Source organism: Anopheles ziemanni, chromosome 3 (assembly GCF_943734765.1).
Source record: "Anopheles ziemanni chromosome 3, idAnoZiCoDA_A2_x.2, whole genome shotgun sequence".
Lineage (NCBI taxonomy): Eukaryota > Metazoa > Arthropoda > Insecta > Diptera > Culicidae > Anopheles > Anopheles ziemanni.
The window spans coordinates 65791514-65809509 of record NC_080706.1 but is presented as its reverse complement, the minus strand read 5'-3'; positions in this window follow the sequence as shown (position 1 = coordinate 65809509).

The window sequence follows — 17996 nt, the reverse complement described above, 5'->3', positions numbered from 1 at the left end:
TGCCCATTGGTAATTTCTTGTGAGCGGTTGATGCCCCTGTCATGTTGTTATTGGCAGTGCCAGTTGTTTACATTCCGCATCCTTTTCGCGGCAGGTGTTTGTGTCCCCAGCGTTCTTTTTTGTACAATTTACATATTTTTTAACAACGCACCGAAACACTTTCGAGCGAGCGCAACAATCGATTGTTTCGTCGGTGTTCACTTACACTTTACTGGCGCAGATTTCGAGCGAGTGTGTGTGTGCGAGAATTCTTAGCGCGGCGTATGTAGAGAGAATGCTACTTTAGCGCTTGCTGCTCCGCATGTTTTGGTTGCTCTCAGCAGCAAACGCTCGAGCTCGAGTCGTGTGTATCCCGCAGTTTATCGTAGCGGGCGCCCCGAAAAATACCAAACACGCAATTTGTTGTGTTCGATCGAGCGAGCGTCAGAAAGTGGCATCATTTGCAACAAAAAAACGGCAAATTCACTGCTGGCAAATAGTTCCCGGACATTAGACGCCAACGCGGACGGTACACCGTGTGCTGGTGGGTTGCGATTTTCATCGACAAAGTTGATCCAATTTGGTAAAAATTACAACGCAAAATAGTAAGCGCACACGGGACGACAAAACGAGTAGGCCGTAGCGGGTTGCTAGCTGGAGTTTGCAGTTCAGTTCAGTGCTTGAGCCAGAAGACAGCAGCCGCCACTAGGCGCAGAGGCAAGGAAAAACCCCGTCTCTTTCACGAATGCAGCGTTCTAGTGATTGGGGCAAATTCTGCGAATCGTGGCCGATAAAAAGGTGACGCTTTGGACATCGCAAAATTCGTGAAAAAATCTTCCGCGCGCGTGAAAACGCTGGCTGGTGAGTGTGTGTGTTGTTATCCAAATTTTTCTGTTTCTTCTCCCCTCGCAAGAAAGGTGGAAGCTAGAAATCTCGGGCGAAGAATAGGAAATCGGAAAACGGCAAAAAAAAAAACTCGTCGAAGTGCAACCATCGTGTGGCGCTGGGCAAATCGGCGTGGTGTGTGCTGGAGGAAAAATTGTCGTCATCCCAATGTGGTCCCCTTCGTTCCGGTTGGAGCGTGCGTGGCTTGAGTGAAATTAAAGTAGAGCAGTGGAATCGAAAAGTTTCTACTTAGCTGCGTTGATGCTGCGACCAGGTAGGAAACCATCCCTATCGTAGTGATCTTTGATGTGAAGTGTTGTGCTTTTCCGCTTAAGAGAACGAATATTTGATCCTTGCATGTCCTCAGGAAACGTTAACCGTTGTCGATCAAGTTTATTCAAAGTTTGTACATTTTCTCATCGTTCGCACGGCATCAGTGTGTTAGAGTCAGTCATTTTTCCATAACTTGTTCTCGTTTGTGTCCGGGTGCGGTGCATCGAATCAGCTGTTGACGCCACATGTCGTCTCAAGTGCAATTGTGTCAATCGAACAATTTACAGCAGCTTTCAGCTCCCAAAATGAAGTGAATGCATCGTTCCGGTGGAATTTGACCGGGAAAACGTGGCTGCAGTAGAACTGTGTCAAGCGAGGTAGAGCAGGCGTTGGGTTAGTGCAGTGTACAGCGTTTGGCGGCTAGTAGTTTGCCCCCTTGCAAATTACTTGATCGTGTTGTTTTCTTTTTCGAGGTCCCACGAAGGTGCACTGCACGCGTTACGTAACAGCGTTACAACGTTGATAGATTCGTGCGTTGTTTACATTTGAATGGCGTTGCGTCCCTTGGCAGCCCTCGGCCGATCAGTTGGCGTAAAGTAACCATTGTAAGGGTATTTTTTTACATTATGTTTGAGTTTTACCACCACCGATACTGAGCGTCGATTGTTGCTTCGATTGGACTGAACCTTCGATCTATTGTGTGAAGGCGAAAAAAGGTGTTTACAAGATTTAATCAAGGATCACGTTTTATTGTTTGACTGTGTGTGTGTTGGTGTGCGTGTGCGCTGTGTTTTAGTTTGGTTTTTTGCGAAAATTTTTATAAAATCCTTTTGCGTTAATCGGAAGGTAGGCAGTTAAGGAGAATTGCACACACTTCGGTGAATGTAAGTATCAATTACTATAAGTATTTCGTATTGCTAATTTATTAGCAGAAACCTTGTGGACAATATGGAAAACATTCCGGTTGTCAATATCACGTTCTTACATTTAATTTTATTTTAATAATATCTATTGTACAATTTTCAAATTTGTACAATTTCATCCCACGCCCTGTATTATGGCATTGTCCTTCTCTTTTTTTGAAGGACTTCTATGATTGCTCAGTGCACGAATACTAAAGAGTGTGGAGATGAAATATTTATTCTTGCAGTTCCAAGAACGCACGGTATCATAAGATATGCCAGAAGCAAAACAATACACCACGTTTCTACCCTCAGCACTTCACTTGGCGCTAAATGGAAAATGTTTGAACCATTCTTTGTGCAGATGAAAACAAACCAAAAAAGAAAAATCATCTCAATATAGATATTGTTGGACCATTACAAATGCGTTCTTGAAAGAAAGGAATTCATATTGGATGGAAATCCTTGGTATAAAATCCTTGGAATGTACTTTAAGCCACGGTACATGTTGTTAAGGAATTCAAGTACAGACTTTATTTCTTTCACACGGAATGTAGAGCATCGGTATTGAAATTTAATTACTAGTGCCTATTTTTTTCAAACAGAAGTTTTGTTTGGCAACAATAATTACTTGATTCTATTGAACAAACACACGCAAATGTTGGATTCGGAGATTGAAAGAAAGTTGGTAAATAGACCTTAAATATGTTTATAAGGGACAATTTTACTCTAATACTTATTAACTTAATTTAAGCAATCCAGAATAAAGTCTGAGGTTACTTATGATTAATCTACATGGAACCCATGTTCATCAAGATTACAATCCTGGGGAAATGTCACTTAACGGTTTCCGTTTCCGTACTGATCTGTCTAAGTTTAACTCCCAACAGGAGGATTATGCATCATCTAACAAGATACTCTTGAAGGATCTGGTCCCATCTTCTGGTGGGTGAGTAATGGAAAATCGATAGGTATGTCCAGCGGTCGGTAGCTTTTCCGCATCACATACTATACTGAGGCCATTGCTTACCCTCACACACTCTTCTTCGTGCCATTTCCTACTAGAGTTTTGTTTTATTGTCTCCGTCACAGCAGAAGCCACTCGCAATTATCCGCCAATGAAAAAGAAAAAGCTTTCACAGCAGGTGGAAAGCCACGGAAAACCCGCTTCTAATCTGCCAGTACAACGGAAGGACATGTGGTGTGTTGAAAGTTCGATTTGTTCGGGAACTTTTCCGTAGGTCTCCTGCTGGGCGTAAAACTCATCGTTCGTAATCTAAATAACGTATGGCATTGAATTATTAATGACATAATCATACTGCGTCGCGCGGTTGCTGTCGTCGTCTGTGCTGTAATTGACGTTGATGAAAAGGACATTTTAAGTGAGGTTTAGATTAGGGGTTTAACAATGTAATATTGTACAAAGTTCGCATATTGCAGTACAAAAGCGTGAGCCATGATAATAAAACCTTTTGTTGATAATATAGACAATCATTTTCTGAAGATCTTTCGTTTGAAAAATGAGCCAACTAACTTCTTCGAATCTAAACCGGATCTTGAGCGTACCATTTTAACCATTATCACCCGCTTAATGGGTGAGACTAAAAAATTCGGGGGGTGCCTGCCTTCACAACTATACCATTTTCCCCGCATAATATTCCACCCAACGGGAAATGGTTTGTTTGTAAACAACGGCACCGTCGCGGGAACGGAAAATCCTCACCGTGGGATTTTTTTTTCTTAAATTTTTCTCCAACACCTTCTTGGCGATCAAAATTTTTCCCCAGAGAAAACCACATACGTTCACTTTCTCCGATGCTGCTCTCTCGCTCGCATCATAAGCTTATGCGTGTGTATTTTTGTTACCCACTCTATGCAAATGTTTATCGGAATGATAAGTAAATGTTTATGTTGCCATATTGTTTTACTTGATTTCAAGGAAAATCGATTAGTGCTGGAGTGTTTTGAGTGCGTGCTCCGTTTGTAGACCGCTCTGCTTCCCTGTACGGTTTGCCGTAACGAAGCTTCTCTTTCTAACTTCCTTTCGTTTTTTGTTGTTATTTGAGATGCTGCGCATTTTTGCGTATTTTCACGCCCATTCATGTAATATTAACGCACTGGAGTTGATTTAAGGTATAACGATATCTACGCCTTTGGAAAAGAAGTTTCTTTTTGTTCAGGTTAAGCTTATAGAAATGTTTTCATGATGTATAATTTTGTTATAACGTTAGTACAAATTAGCTTTTTTAATCTTTAAAAGCCTCGGTCAGCAAATAAACCTTAAGTGGACAAGCAAAACCAAATCGTTAGTAATTGATTAGCATTGATTGCCCAAATTTGTAGCCAGGGCTTGAAACTGCACCCTCATTCACTAGCGTCATGCTATTTTTTCTTCTTTGTCCTGCGAGCTATCCTTACTCACCCATACTGAGCTTTCCCAGCGCACCGTCCTGATTAGGGATGGCATCGGAAAAAAGAGAAAGTGAGCGGAACGTTTTGTTTTCCCCCAACGCTCGACGGTCGTATTGGTGTGCTGCCAGGGAACTATGAAAACTATGTGAATGTCAAGCATACAATGACCGGACCTGATTTCGACGTCGGCCCTTGGACGCGAGTTTGTTTTTAGAAGGTTTCCGTCCCTGTGTGTTTGTGCGGCGAGCGACGGGCATTTCGTGAGCAAGTTCCGTCTGCAAGAGAGAGGGTGAGTTTTTCCCGAGAGTGCGAATTTTCCACCCCGCCGCGGCGTTTGCGCGCGCGGGACACCCGTTTGTTATTATTATTGTTGCCGTCTCGTTTCAATCGATTTTTCCTTCCTACGTCCTGCAATGGGTTGGAAGGCGAGGAAAGGGAAGAGGCGGGGGTTGGACCCATCCCTTTGCCTTGTGTGTTTTCCCTCTGGTGGCCGGTTCGAAAAGCTGCAGGGATAAACAGAGGGTTGTTTTCCCGATCGCTTTCTCTCATCTCATCTAGGAGCATCTTCGCTCTTTTCGCTTGGTGCGAAAGTGTTAGATCGATTGCTTAATGGTATTTGTGCAAGGCAGAGGAAAATGCTACCAGCTGTTTTGTGTTTTCGATTTTTCCCTTACATTGCGGACTGTCGTAGAAAGCACCACATTTTTACGTATTCTTTTTTACGCCTATGAAAGTGGTATTGTAGTTTGCATATTTTTTGAGAAAAGAATCTATCAATATTTTCCAATAGTTGAAACTTGAAAGATGTTGAAAAATTTGTCGATTTGTTTATCTTATTTCTCAGCATTTATTTTCTTAATTCGTTCAATTGATTTCGAGAAAAATTTGCATTCAATATCCGAAGCAAAACGTAAACAGCTGTTATTTATTATACTTCTGCAGTACTATTCCCCTCCTTCGATATCAATCTGATCGGGTGGAGGAAATGGGAATGGAATGCAAATTGAATGCACTTTGCCCGGATCTGTTCGTTCGGGGCCCGTGGGTGGCTGCATCGCCTGAATCCCACAGTTTTATCGATTTCGCTGTCGGGATTTGTGCGAACCACCGTTGCATAATGCATTTTCCTCCGTTCCCGCGACGTCCAATTTGTTTACTGCACGCGTCAATCGTGAGACGTGTGTGTAACGATGCATCGGTGCATCTGTTTTTGCATATGATTGGCGTTATTACAGGCCCATTGTTAAGTGTCATTGTCGAGCGATTGTAATTTTGGATCGCACCGAGAGGGAAGTGGGATGGGTGGGAATGGGAGGTTCAATCTGGTGTGATCGGATGGCAGTTTGCCAAAAGGCTCGGGGTAAAGTCTGTTGATGACACGGAAATGCATCGATTATCCGCAAAACCACTGCCACGGACCTGCCCGCGGAAGGTTTCGAGATGCACCAAGCGTTGTTATGCAATGTGAGATGTGATTGTCGATCCGGACGGTTTATGATTGCGCTCCATTTAAATGTGACGCACCATGGATGATTTGCGTAAGCAAACCCCTGGTGTTAATATTTTCACATTTTATTTTATGTATGTTTTTACACATTAAACTGTTGTTACATAACAAACCATTTGGTTTCAAATACACTTTTTTTTAATTGGACTTTCTACTAATCGAAACATTAAGAAATTTTAGATACATAATTGTTGAAAAAGGACAAAATTTATTGTTGTGATCACTCACAACTTTCGGATATTTTGAAGGCAATCATTGTTCATATAAATGTTCAACTATCATTAGACTTGCAATCTGCTTTTTACACTTATTGAACATCTTATGAATCGTGCTATTCATAAGGTAATGTTCGATTCTACCCCAACACAGATCTTTGCAGAAATATATTAGGGTGGAATTCATGTGGATATTTTTACTTATGCGGTTTTCTGTTTAGAAAAGTTCTGAATTAAACATCTAAAATCTCCAGCACGCTTTTTATTTTATCGATGTTTGCATAACTCTTTTTCTCTTACACGCTGGAGATACGGACAGTGCAAGATATGTTACCTTTTTGATGTGTGACATTTAAATGCCATTTCGTTCATTCCCAACTGGATGTGCGGTTATTTAGGATAGGTTTTAGTAGAGTTAGGTAATGAGATTGTGGAGTTTTATGTGCCAAAGACATTCGACAACCTTTATCTGATTCCAACAATCTGCTGAATAATTTTTCTCTTTGTGTTGATTTTTCCTTCTTGTCCTTAAGAAAACCATACCCCTTAATGTCGTTTTCAAATCTGTTTCAAAGCACACTTTACCACTTTTCTTTTTTACATTTGGAAAAAAATGTGTACCACTTGATAAAGGTAGAAATGTACCGTCACTAATTGGATCGAGATTAATGTGCTCGCAATTTACTACATGGCTTGTTGTTGTGCGGTACCAAAAACAAGAGAAAAATAAAAAAATGATCGATCGCCGTGGCCTTTCAGTGTCCTTCTCTTAACTAATGCTTGAAGTTGAAACGGTCATGCACTAAGTCCTAGTCCTCTGTTTTTGTCAAAAACTCTTTTTTCTGTCTTTACAAGGGTTTTTAAGTAGAGCGTTTGGGGCCAAGGTTCGTCCTTTGTGGCCTTTTTGGAAGGGATAACACCAAGAAAAAAATAATTCTTTTTTTAGGACTCGCGGGCGTAAATGATCGTGATTTATTGGTGGCTGTTGCTCGTTGCCATGGATTATTATTTATGGTCCCGTTTCTTGTTTATAATTTTCTTTTGAAACCGCCAGCGACTTTATGAACTTTATGAACCTTTTTTTTTTGGCTATCAACAATCCCTAGGCTTGTGTCTTTTTGACCCCAATTTTTTCTATTTGATCATATCAAATAAACCTAGCAGAAATTAATTTCATCCTTTTAAGGAAGGTTAGAAAAAAGGGTTACATTTTTTGTAAGTACGGCTGTTGAAGTTATGATACAAGATGGAAAATATGTTCTTTTGTGTATTCTCGTTGTAACTACTGTAGATCAATGTTGGGCATATCGTCGATTTTGAGCTGAATTTTGATTTGCGTACAATCTAAACTTATTTATTGTATTCCTTTTGGTAATAGTACCGGCGAGCTTAAACATTAACTTGAAAATAATTGTTGATTGCGTACAATTAAACCTGAATGCATAATTCTTTTCCAAGTCCAATATGGGAAAAATCATTCACAGCAGTTAGGCAGAATGTCCAGATTTTAGTTATAAATTCTGAGCAATGTTATCCTTAGTTATAAATTCGGAAAATCAATTAGTCCCACATATCCAAATACTTACCAAAATCTAGTAGATTTAGCTGGCGTGAAACAAATGTTCCATAACTCCGCCCGATGTTATATCGTTCTTCCCGTAGGTGACGCACAGATTGTTGAGTGTACGTCTCGCCCGTCCGGTTCTCAAGTGCGAATTAACGTGAGTTATGGACCGCATAAAATTGAAGTAACTAACACCGTCCGGAACGTCAGACGGTCAATGACCAGACCGTAACGTGGAAGGACCAACCGATCGACCACAAACGGCTGACATTTGGTCTTCGGTTGGCCATTCGTGTGAAGTGTTTGTTTTCTAGCGATGAAATGTCTTTCTCCACGCCGTATCCATCATTGAGTGGCTGGACGGAAGACGGGTGTACCTTAAGTACCAATGCGGGGGGGATGGTATCATGGGGGGAGAACAATGGGTGGAGTGATCCATCTCAAAGCATTACCATCGAGCCAGATGCTCGTGCGGGTGGAAGGTTTGGAGCATACGCTGTCTTGAATGGTGTCACTGACGTTTGCGATATCTGTGGATAAGGGTTAAGAGAACTGGGATGAGAACCCCCAGTGCGGGTGATGTAGATCTCCCGTGATGGACACTTCTGTGGGGTAGATGGACGGTCATTTGGCTAGGAATTTACTCGCTCGATAAAACTTATTTTCTACACACCGTGACACCGTGAAGGACTGCGACAACCCCTAGGACTTCGGCCCTTCATTGGTCCTAATCCAATCGAGCGTTAACTTCTCACCAAACAAATGTAGAAAGGATTCGCGTGGATAGGAAATAACCCTTACTAGAAAAGGATGAGACAAAGGAACCGACCCACCATATCATCGGTCGTCCGTACGTGAACAACTTCCGCAGTCATCTCCATCGGGAGCTATGGCACGCGAAACGTCCAGACCTGCCTTTGCTCGAGTCCAGTTGGGATAGGTCACGGTGGAGCGCACACTACACTGCGAGGTGTGGCACAGAGTGGAAACCCTTAAACCAATTCCCACACGGGGAGTGTGCTGCAGGTGCTGATGACCAACCGACTAACCGATAGCGACAGGGCTGGTAGCCAATATCGTGGCCCCAAGGGTGCGCCCGGAATCGCTGACGTATCCAAACAAAATAAGTAAAAAACCGAACGCCCCAGACGGCAATAAATAAATGGATCTTTTTCCACCGTCTTCTGGTTTCCAAAGGACGATGTACGGAAGGCACCCACTGACCCAGCCTGGAGACCGTCTGGCGAGAGCGACTGAGTCGAGCAGAGCACTAGGACCTAGCAGGATCTTTCCAAATAAAATGCCAAAAGTTAGGGCATTAAAACTGGTTCCGTAATAAAGCGGAAGCGTTGTTTGAGATGAAGGTGAATGAGTGAGGTAGAAAGAAAAGCACCGAAGAAAGGAAAAAGGGATAAAAGCTACCGGAACAGAACTGCTACCAGACTGCTGACATTTTCGCTCTCGCTGTAGGTGCTTCCTTCGTTCTTCGTGCTGCAAAAATTAACTCATCTTTTTGCCACGCTGCTGTGCGAATGCTGCAGACGAATTTTTCATCGGTCGGTGGTTCTTCAGGACTTTCCGCCCCATTTTTCAATGGTTTACCCTTCCGGCGACCGTGATGGCTATTAGTTTCCTGGCCGATACAACATCCCGGGACTTGGAAGTGTGGGTGCGGCCGACGATGGAGGTTCTTTGTTTGCAGAACACGGCCACGACCCGGGACCGGGTTCGGAAAGGAGCGATCCTAGTTGTGGCTGATGATGCTGCTGCTGCTGCTGCTGCTGCTATTGCTGGTTGTCTGGAAGCTCTTGGTTGGTGGTTTTCCTTCCTGGCTCGACGATACGCCGTACGAAATCCTTAACACCGACGACGACGACGACGCCGACGCCACTGTCTGGCGTTTCTTTTCTTACCCATAGTTCCGCTTAACCTTAACCTCCTCGTAGGGCTGGTTAGTTCCACAGCCCGACGTAGTCATCCTTGTTTCCTGGCTTTTCCTTTTCGAACGGTTGCATGCAACCCACGCCTGATACCGAGAATCTCCGTGCGAAGAATCTGGAATTGTTATGCCACGGTTGTAGCTCATTTTCCAGCGGCTCCGGTTTGTTCAACTTTGTTCGACTAAAAACTGTGCTGAACTGGGGATTCCCTAGTTCTTTCCATTTCCAGAGAAACCGGGAAGGAATCGTGTTGGATGTTTAGCAATCCAATTTTTTCCAATTTTTCACAATTGGCACAGGAAAAACAAATCCTTTCCTTTTTGGGTTCCAGAACGGGGAAGCTGGTTGCGTTTCATTGCGCCAATAAATGTTGTTGTGCTCAGCAGTTGTTTACTACCAAGGGAATAATGTACCTGCACGAGGTTTCGTAAGGGACGGTTTTGCGTGTTGATGCTATTTCCGGCTCCTACTTGTATAAATGTCTACCCCCGAGAATCTATTCTGCACAGCTCATCACGCTCCGATAAAACTGCATCCCGGCTGAGGCGACAGACTACGCCGCTAGCGCTAGGAACAACAAAATGTACAAAAGTCCGTCTCCTTCTTCGACTTTCCGCAAAACATATAAGTAGTGTCTTGGAGAGGGAAACAGCTTCCTCGGTATATATTGTAGACAACTCGTTGGTAGACAGAGAAGGTTAGCTCGAACGGATGGACTATGGCTTGTTGTGGGTGTTGGAATAAAATAACTCAACCCATGTACCAGACGCTATCCGGTGCATCATCAGCTCGTAGAACTCGTGAATCATATTCTATATTCCTTCCAGACAGAAATACACATTCGCTGATGATGTATTTCTGCCTCACTCAGCTCGAGGAAGGACCAGAGTACGTCCACTGGTGCATTAAATTTCTGATTCCTGGTTCCTTCACAATGAACTCCCAATACATTCTCCGCTATATAATATTAACGATACTACTAAAGGTTTGTTAAAGTCGTAATACTGAATGTGGAATGAAATGAATAAGCATATTTGTTGAGGGTTTATTGCATTTCACTCGGCGTTAGTTTACTTTTTCGTAAGAGATTTAGCGGAACTCGCTTGCTGACTAGGTCCATAGACTTGACGACTTCACTTTGATTGAATTAAATCGTCTATGTAGCAAATATCAAGCATTCTTTTCTATTTTATCGCAGAAATTGAATAGAACAACATTGAAAAGTTCGACAGAAAATCCATCGGTACCTACCCCACTAGTTAGATAGAGAGAGAAGAAACCCCGTCTCGTGGCTGCAGAGGAAAAACTTTAGTAGTTTATTTTCCCCAACAGTTTCCTTCATCGGCGGCATACTAATGTATCGAGTTCTCGGTATTTTGACCATCGACAAAACTTTCGTTCGTTCTCGTAAGCGGCAATTCGTGAGGGAAGAATTTATAGGACTGTTTTCCCGTCTCGTCCAGGTACACAAGTTCTGGTATGCCCTCGACAATCTTCTTATGTATTAAAGATTTTGTTTGGTTCTTCTATTGCGTGCATTCCAAAGACGGAATGTTTTGCGATTCTGTGCAAGTGTCTGCTGTATCTTATTGCTTGCAAAAGACGTTGGAGTTTCTTTCGAACAAACACACACCGGACCATATAGGAAGATGGATGAATTCATTCCGAAAGGTTTCTTCCTCAACAATGGCAGTCTGGGTTCTATTGAAGATTCGGAGTCTGCTCACCCGCGCAACACTTGAGACGGCATTCGCCCACGAGACGTTTTGTTGAGCTAGGTTAGGATAAAATGTGCGAAGTAAAAGGAGCTTCTAGTGCAAGGATTCATCTTGCCAATATCTTCGTTTGACTTTGAGTGTGTCTTTTTTTGTGTTTGTCACCCTCTACCCGACATTGCTGGCATACATTCTTCCTTTTCGAGCCCGTTAGATCCTGGTACGCAAATGCTATCGAACGTCAGATGGTCCCGGACGGGTGACGTTCGCTGCAACCGACTTATGAGCTTGAGATGTCAACCTCGTCTTGCCCCCGTCGCCGTTGCACATAGTTATTAAACTCAATGTCACCCAATCAGTAATAAATAGCAAAAAAGTTCTCGTCGAGAATTCTCCTATGCGGGGCCGCCCTGTACGACAGGCGAAGAAAGTCGTCGGCAGGCTACGGTCTGCCTGGTCCTGGTCATAGGGTTCTTTTCCTACGACCATGAAGATGCTGCTCTTCTCGTAATGGTTTTAATTTTACTACTCGCCTCCGTATAACTAGACCAGAGCTTTAAATGAGTTTTTTATATTGCCTTCCATGAGATGGTATTCTTTCGAAGCCCCGGACATTTTCAACCAAGTTTGTCGCGCCCTTGGGTGTCGTTTGCGGTAAAGTTTCACGTCGGTTTTACTAGCTTGCTGTAAAAAGAAATTGAAATGTTAGCCTTCTGGTTGTGTTCGAGTAAATACATTCAAAATTGTGAGGCATGTTGATTCGTACTTTCTATGGGTGACTCTTATAAAAACCTTTTTAGTAGGTTTTGGAGTACTTATAAATTTATTTAACCATCCTTTTTCGATGTTTTATGTTCTATCGTTTGCGCAATCGCTGACGCAATATGTGGAGTATGTCTTTTTAAATTTTTTTGCTGGAAGACAATATTCGTTTGGTCACACATTCTCAACGCTAGAACTACGACAGTAAGCCAAGTCGAAGAGAATCATTACATGCATGCACTCTGCTAAAAGCCACCTGTGACCTACATGTTCCTCGGATTGGATACAATTTACGCTGGGGGGAATGGAATATTTTTGAATTCCGAGGTTTGTCGATTCCCAAAGAAACGTTCCCCAGCCGAGTACCATCTTGATTGGAAATCGTTCGTCCAAGCCCACAGTGTCATCGATTGTCTTGTGGAATTGGATTAATGCAGCTCCAGGCACGTCCGATATTAGCTCCGTCTTCCCTGTAATTTGTCTGTACTTTCCACCAGCCATGCTTTCTGCTGGCGATCTCTCGGGAACCTTTGTTAAAGCACATTGCATTGGAACGGTGGGGATTCCTTGCTGATATCGAAGCCAATCGAAAAGTAATGCTGCGACCGTGCCCTCGTCTTGGCATAACGAATGTCTGACAGCAGAATCCAGTTCACGTGCATCGTGGGTTGGTTCGGTTCTCGCTCTCGAGCCGCTAGGTCGTACATGCGAACTGTAGGAACAAATTACATACCAAAGGTAATGCTCCAGTCGAACGGTCCAGGAGTTCTCGGTTTCTCCTGCCAATTCCTTGCGCACCTTATAGTGTGCAGCCTTGCAGTTGGAGCACAGACGATACAGGAAGTAAGCAATAAAGTGTCACCGTCTTACAACCCATTTCCCACTGGACCTTTAATTCCATTCGAAATGAAAATGCAATTCGCTCGCCTGCTCGTTGGTTGGTTGGTTGGTTGTTAGAGAAATGGCTTTCGGAACTAGTTCGAGAAATGGTGGAACTTTGCCAAGGTTAGTGTGAGGCCAATCCAAAACTTTTGTTGATTAGAGAGCCCAAGGTAAAGTCAGCGGGGTTAAGTCAATGCAAAAGCTAACAGTTTCCCATTCGTGCCATTTGGGACCATGCAGGTATTTATTTCCGTTTTATGCACTTTTGCAATTGTGGCCCTTCAAAAACTCTTGGTTGTGTTTCTGCAGTCGTCCCATGCAATTGAATGATCGTGTCAGGTTCGCACCTTTGCGACGACTAGCTCAAACTCGACCAGCCCAGACAGTTGTGGCGAATGAAAATGTGAAAACCTCATTCGATTGGACGTGTCGCCCACGTTTTCTGCGACGTTCGCCGACAAAGTTTCCCCGTCATCGGTCGTTTCTCAACGCTGAACTTTAGGTTGCCGAGTACCAGCGGTAGGTTCAGTTCCTCGCGGGGATAGGTGATAAACATAATTTAAATTAGTTTGGCCATAATTTATGCTTGAAACGTGTGCTGCTGGGAGGGGTTAATCTGCACGTTCGGCGCTATTTCTTCTTTTGGGTTTTTTTGTCTTTTCGATTTTAGAAATAAAATTTTCGGTTTAGAAAACATGAAAAATAGACCAACACTACTTTTCTCTTAACCGTCAGAAAACTCACAAAATTAAAATCAGTTATACTTGAAATTAAATAGACGTATATAACTTAAAATGCAATTCATGAAGATTTGAGGAATGATCCAGATTTCTTCTTATAATACTGTAAACTATACAATAATAATGATTATATACATGATTATTTTTTATCTTTTCTTTTATTTATTTTTGAATGAAAGAATCCTTAAAAGTACGCTGTAGTTTTTCAATATAGTAAACTAATTTCAACCAACTGACTGTCACTTAAGGATGTTAAAGTTAAAGTATCATCTAGTTGGTTAATTCATCTTTAAATTGGTTATTGTTTGCGGTATTGCCGAGTTTTAATCAGAATGTATCGAACCTATCATAAATTGTGTTATTTTTAGCAATTGTATTGATTCTTTTGACTGTGAGTTATCATTTTCAAATTATCAGCACAAATTTTGGTTTTCCTGAGTTCGAATTTGGGTTGCATCTGTTAAAATGCTATTTTATATCTTTGTAGTCCATCTAATCTTTCTTTCTTGCATTGCATTACATCAGACCTATTTAATATTCAAACATGTTTGATTTGTAAAGAAAGTTATCTGAAGTAAAACGGTGTTTTTACAACTCGTAACAAGTTTCCATTACATAAATGCAAACACAATTCTGATGAAGGTTCTATAACCTCCGATTCCATCTTATGCACTTTCAAATATATTTGAGAAAGTATCCTTTGTTTCCCATTGCTATCATTAGCAGTTTAACTATTGAATTTAATATGCAAATGGTCGTTAATAACTTGACTGCATGTGCCCAGACGATACCCCACCACACACACACACACATACACACCGCTCGCTCTGACGATTTGTTGGTAATTAATTTGCACAAACGATGCTCCAACCGATGGTCGGGTGGAGCAGAATGTCCTGTCCCTCAACCTCGCGGAGCAAGGACGAACAAGTTCGTTCCTTCTCGGTCTCGGTGGTCCGTCCGATGACACTCCGCGTTCGATTCGCGAACTGGTTGGCCGAAGTTGTTTGTTTATTTGCTCATCGTCTGTACATGCGGACCCGTGTGACCTGTGGGGATGAACCTTTCCGATGCAACCGCGCCATCAGCGTCAGGCCGCCGTCTCGCTGGATCGTTTAATTGAAACCAGTAGCAAACCCATCCGACTCCGTTTGGTCTTTATGGATCCTGCCGTCATCGTCATCGTGGACGCCGTTGTTTCCGGTTGCGAACCGCGAGTTTTGTCGGAACCATGGGAACAACACATACACGACGTTGAAGGATGCTCCGGGCTGCGAGGGTGTCGGAGGAGGGAACTAACGTGGGAGACAACGGTCAGAACGGGAGTTCATGACCTCGCCGGTTTCTTTTTCCCTCTTTGTGTCCCCTGGAGTGGAAAAGTGCAATTGCTCGATTGAAATGTTGCAGTGATAATCATCGCGCTGGCGTTGAAGTGTTGGTGGGGCGTTACCATTTCTTTGTCCACTCGGAACACCACCTCCTCGCCCGCCCCTTCAATCCCGCCCGATCGATGAGTCTGCGGACGAGACGCGAATGGATAAACAAATGCCATTTCGCGGTAGCGAAGAATCCATTAAACACCACCTTCAACTGATGCACTTCCGGTTCCGCTTTGGCGTTGAAAGTGCGAGAGTGGGCAGCTGGAAAATTCTCCCTAGCCGATGCCCTTTCCCCCGGGTGGCTAAGTGGATGAATTTATTTTTTTTTTTTTCACTCAAGCTCATGTCTCGGTGGGGATTTATTTTGCAATTTCCACCAATTCTGGATCCCTTGCGCGTCCCTTGCCCTAGATCCCTCTGCCACTCGCGCTTGTTTGTTCCACTTGATCACAATGATGCACGACCATTAATCATACTTTTCATTCAATTCCTCGCTGTGGCAGCTGCGACGATGGAGCGCGAGGAGATCACCACTTGCCAAGGATGCCACTGAACTGTCCGCTTCTCTGTTCACTTCGCTTGTTCCCGTAAAGTCCCTTCAGCCAGCCGATGGGAGGATATTTTATTTTGTTTTTGATTTTTTTCCTTTAATTTAAATATATCATAGACGTTGTCGACGGTATCATGCTGCATGTGCTTTGCGCGGTGAAGGACGTGTGTTGTGTTGGGAAGACGACGGTTTCCAGACTGAACAGATATTGAGGTTGGCTGAAATTTTTAAAAGATAAAAAATCGATAAATTTTATCGCACGAGGAAAAATCTCGCCACCTCCCATTTTTGAGAAACATGGATGATCCAAAACATAAATGTTTATATATGTCAAACGTAACCAAACACTACAAATTAAATAACAACGTTTTACATATAAAGCTCCTTTTTTACTACTTTACGGTTTGTATTTCTATGTTTTAGGATGTTTTTTTACATTTTGGTACTGCTAATTCATTCATGCATTGTTTTTATACCTTGCTAATACATGTTTTTGTACAAAGAAGGAGTAAATTGATTGTGCATAGATAAATGGTAAATCTTTCAAATTGAAAGTGTATAATTGATGGAATTAGTTTATTTGTAAATTTATAAAAATTTTAGGTAAAAATGGTTGGTTGAAATTAACAAAATTCATATAGTTTCATGTAGGTATACTAACCTAGGTAGTATTTTTATTTAAATAATATGAATTATTGCTCATGTGCCTAAGCCAAACTAAAGATAAAGTTTGATAAAACAAGAAAACTAACATTGAGATGAAAATGGAACATAAACACTACAGTAATATTTAAAACTCAATCTTTGGGAAGCTTTGCTTGTCCTTCGCAAACTATCGGTTATTAGTCGGACGGTAATAAAACTTTAAAACAAATTTTATCGACAAAGCTTGGCCCTGTTTGATTGTTTATTAACTCGTTCTGCACCTGTTCGATTCAACAACAATTTAACTTCTATAACAAGTTCATTCAATCAGTTACATAAAAAACATGCAAAAACCAGTTATCTATTTAGTAACTGTTTGGTCATTTACCTATCTCAACATATCTTTTGCGTTAGCTCCAAGCTTTTACACTCCATGTTTGTTGGTGTATTTTTCTGTTGGCTACCTCGTTGAGCTCGTCTCGATTTGTTTGAGTTTTAATGCGAAAAGTTGGTAGTTATGTTTTTGTTTTGCTTGTTGTGCGCTGGTAGGTCACTTCAGATTTTGCTTAGGTACATTTTTCCGCGCTAGACTCCCGCACGCGCCCCTCCCCACCGTGCCACACAGATTGACTTAATTTTTGTTTCCAATTCCAAAACCGTACAACCTTGTCAGGGGTGGGCAGCAGAGAAGGGTTCGCCCTCTTATCGTGCTTGTAGTGAATTCGGGGCAATTATGCTGATTCTTGAGCACGTTTTCCAATGACTGCTATTTTCCGCCTATCTGAGTGGGAGATGTTTCGTAGCAGTCTGAAATCTCTGTGATTAGGTAAAGATGATGTTATTGGGGGAAATTCTCTTCATTTGCTAAGTGCTCCTATTAAGAGAGCTTAATTAGCCAACTATACTGTAGGATAGGCCTTCAATAAAGTCAATGATCCATGAAGCGGAGATTTTCCAGTGAAGCGGATTCAACGATCGTCATGATTCAAGTGATGTTTGCTTGTATCTATTTTTCGTTTGATAGTTAGATTTGTACGGTTCTTTTACATGGTAAGATTGCTCATTTTCAAGAGATATAAATAATCCTTTTTATATTTTTCGTTTCAGTTAAATAACCACACATTGGTAAAATACTCCAACCCAGATTTCAAGGTAGGTTTAAAATTAATTATTTTGGTAAAAGTGCTCAAAGCCCATTCTTAAGAGATGATAACGGCAAGTTTTGCATCGTCAAAAGTTGGGGTTATTTCTTAGGGAACAACTACATTTTGGGCGAACCATTTTATCACAATTTGTCGACCGCTTGGTTAACATTTCATATCTTAAAAAATGTGCTCATAAATCTTTTGTATTCAATCACTTACATTTTCCTGTTGGAAGTCAACACGTCGATGTTTTGTAAAACGACGTTGCATTGAACTTTAAGATGCAGTTGCATCGTTGCACATTTCGTAGCATGCAACATAGTTCGCCACTCGGCACTACTGAGCGCTCGTTCGGCATTTCCCGACCTCGGTCGTATTGTTCGTCCTGGTTTGCAGCACTTTCAGTATTTGTGTCACCCGCCGACCATGGCCGTCAGTAACCCGTCATCGGCATCGCGATCATCAGTGTCAACGGTGGATGGCCTGCGCCGCCCATAGTAT